The 3518-nt window shown below is 36.9% G+C and overlaps 1 pseudogene; it reads left to right on the forward strand.

Moving 5' to 3' along the window:
• The first annotated feature begins 763 nt into the window (after positions 1–763).
• On the forward strand, positions 764–3270 carry LOC143592072 (uncharacterized; annotated as a pseudogene).
• Positions 3271–3518: the final 248 nt, after the last annotated feature.

Here is a 3518-nt window from a genome sequence, read left to right on the forward strand (position 1 = left end):
TAATTATTTAATTGGTTAAATAATTACATAAATGTATGTGCATTTTATAAAAATGAGTTTTATAAAATAAAAGGAGATGTTTTAAATGGTTAAAACAAAACAACAAAAAAAAAAAAAAAAAAAAAAAAAAAAGGGAAAACCGGCCACCCCATGTGGGTGGTGGTTTTGGTTCAACCAAATGTTTTGTCCTTTTGTGTGGACCATCTCTTTATACTCCACCATTCACAAGACATGCATTTTTGATCTTGTCCCCATTTTGAATTCAAGAGTTGAATCAAAAATCCTCTCTCTCTTCCTCCTCCAAAACTCACGGCCAAAGAGGGGATTTTGGGAGAGCTTGGTGAGCTTGTTTAAGTGTTCATAAATCCTAGCAATCAAATTGGTGTTGTCACAAATAGCTTGGGGTATCACTATCTTGAGGTCTTCTTCTTTGGAGGCTTGCCATTCATCCACCATCATCTTCAATATCTTACTTATTCTTCTAAAGGTAGAAGAAGGTACATTTACATTTTGTGAGCATATTGTTCTTGTAATCTTGATCCTTGTTCATTGGGTTTTGATTTTAACATAATGGTATGTTCATAACTAGATTTAAAATCTAAGCTTCCGTTGCGTTTTCTAGTTAAATATGGTTAACTTGACTTTGATAAACTTGTATAAAACCCAACAACATTTTCTTTTTCTCATTTTTAAAAGGAAAATAAGAAAAAGTTAACCTCTTAAGTGCTGCTATAACTATAAATTAGAGGACATGTTCCATCAGTTTTCAAAAACAACATGAAAAGCAAAATAATGTTATGTTTAAATTTGTTACTTCCATCTTTAGCTCTACTAGTTATTTCATTATCATCAACACCATATTTTGCCTCCGCATCTTTAGAGGAAACCAATGCTCTTCTTAAATGGAAAGCTAGCCTTCAAATTACAAACAACTCCCCATTGTATTCTTCTTGGACTCCCCTCCCTGTGAATGCTACTGCTACCACTCCATGCACTTCATGGTTTGGTGTCGATTGCAACGACGACTGGACCGTTCACACGTTGAATCTTACAACCTCTGACTTAAACGGTACTCTTGACAAGTTCCCATTCTCGTTTCTCCACAATCTTTCTCGTTTTGAGCTTAGTGTAAACCACTTTTTTCGGTCCAATCCCTGCACAAATCCAGCTCCTGTCGAAACTTGTTTATCTTGATCTTTCAGGAAATAAGTTTTCAGGAGTAATCCCACCGGAAATAAGAATGTTAGCCAATCTTGAAACCCTCCACCTTTTTAAAAATCAGTTAAATGGGTCAATACCACAAGCGATTGGTCAACTAACCTCTCTCTCTGAGCTTGCCTTGTATGATAATTCTCTGGAAGGAGAACTGCCTCCAACATTTGGCAACTTAAGAAACTTGGCTTACGTATACCTTGATGATAACATGCTTTCTGGTCAAATTCCACATGAGTTCGGGAACCTCGTCAATCTTGTGGAAGTGTATATAAGTAACAATTCTCTGAATGGTACCATCCCACCCACCATTGGGAATTTGAAGCGGCTTAATGTCTTGTACCTTTTCCAAAACAATTTGAACGGTCCGATTCCACAAGAACTTGGAAGCCTAGTTTCACTTAAGAGGCTCAGTCTCTTTGCCAACAATCTATCAGGTTCGATTCCTTCATCTTTTGGTAATTTGGAGTCTTTGGATCTCCTGCACCTGTACCAAAATCAACTCTCCGGGACAATTCCTACTGAACTAGGGAATTTGAAGTCTCTCACCGAGCTGGCGTTGAGTGAAAACCAACTTACTGGTTCTATTCCCTCATCACTAAAAAATCTGGGAAGCCTAGAGTATTTGTATCTTCGTGTGAACAATTTATCCGGTCCTATACCACAAGGATTGTCAAGTCCAGTCATGCTTAAGCTAGAAATTGACAATAATCAGTTGTCTGGTAATTTACCAGAAGATATGTGCCATGGAGGAGTGCTTCAGTATTTATCAGTAAGTCATAATCGGCTCACCGGTCCCATACCAATAGGCGTAAGAGATTGCTCCAGCTTAATAAGAGGTAACTTTGATTTTAATCAATTTACCGGAGACATATCGAATAGCTTCGGGGTGTATCCAAGTTTAGATCGCCTTGACGTTACTTATAACAGTTTTCATGGGAACTTGTCTCAAAACTGGAGTAAGTGCAAGAACTTGACGGCCTTAGGGATTGGATATAACAACATCAGTGGTTACATACCCCCTGAGTTTGGAAATTCAGCTCGACTTCAAAGGCTTGATCTTTCATCAAATAATTTGGTTGGTGAGATTCCAAAGGAATTTGGAAGGATGAAAGGTATGCGGTATTTGTCCTTGAAAGAAAACCAACTTTCAGGTGTTATACCTTAAGAGCTTGGGTCACTTCATAATCTCCTTGCTCTCGATCTATCCTCAAACAGATTGAACGGGCCGATACCAAAATATATTGGTGAGTGGAAACAAAGCTATCACTTGAACCTTAGTGATAACAAGCTTAGCGGGGAAATCCGATCTGAGATTGGTAAATTAAGTAACCTCACCATACTTGATTTATCTTGGAATTCACTCACAGACGAGATACCAAATGAAATTCAAAGTTTAATAAGTTTGGAAAGTTTGAACCTTTCACATAATAGATTGTCTGGATCAATTTCTAACGCCTTTGGAAAATTTCATAACGGAATTGATGTCAACCTGTCTTACAATGAGTTGGTAGGTCCAGTTCCTACCTCATTTGATATCTTCAAGAATTCATCCATACAAGTATTCCAAGGCAATCCAGGTCTGTGTGGAAATGTTACAGGATTGAAACTTTGTGAAAGTCAAAATATGGCGAAGAAACATGATAATAACTTTCATAAAAGGCTCATCCTTGTAATAACAATCCCTCTTTTCGTGGTAATTTTACTATGCGGCCTCCATGCTTGTCGGCGACCAAAGAAAAGTTCTTTACCGGTAAAATCTATGGATGAAGAAAGTATCGAATGCAAACCAGAGCCGAGTGAGTAAACAAACTAGTCTTTTTTGCACCTAGGAAGTGGCTTGAATCACGGAGGAAGTGGTGGTGTTACTTTCTCCCGCTATCTATTTTATTATTATTGCATTGTTAGTATAAAAGGAGTAGCATACGTTCATGTTTTCTATTCAACATACTGTAACCTTTTTATGATTAAATAGATTCCTTTCCAATTCACATATTTTTTCTTGTCGTCACTGCTCAATGCTCACTGCCTAATTCAGAGTAATATTTCTTTTAAATGTTAGCATTCTATGGAAGGCAGGAAGAGTAGGCTATGATGAAATCGTAGAGGTGACAAACGACTTTGATGACTCATTTTATAACGATTTTAAGAAAACTAAAAAAAAACATTTAGTATATAAGCCTTTAATATAACAATATATGTAACTAGAATAAAAAAAAATTTAATGGGCTACGTGTTTGCTTGAGGTTTTTACAAGCCGAGCTTGACTAATTTCATCTCGTTAAAATAAATGAGTCGAGCCAAGT

Source organism: Bidens hawaiensis, unplaced genomic scaffold (genome assembly GCF_021521415.1).
Source record: "Bidens hawaiensis isolate Kalapana, Puna unplaced genomic scaffold, B.hawaiensis_p1.1 tig00040505_1, whole genome shotgun sequence".
In the NCBI taxonomy this organism is placed as follows: domain Eukaryota; kingdom Viridiplantae; phylum Streptophyta; class Magnoliopsida; order Asterales; family Asteraceae; genus Bidens; species Bidens hawaiensis.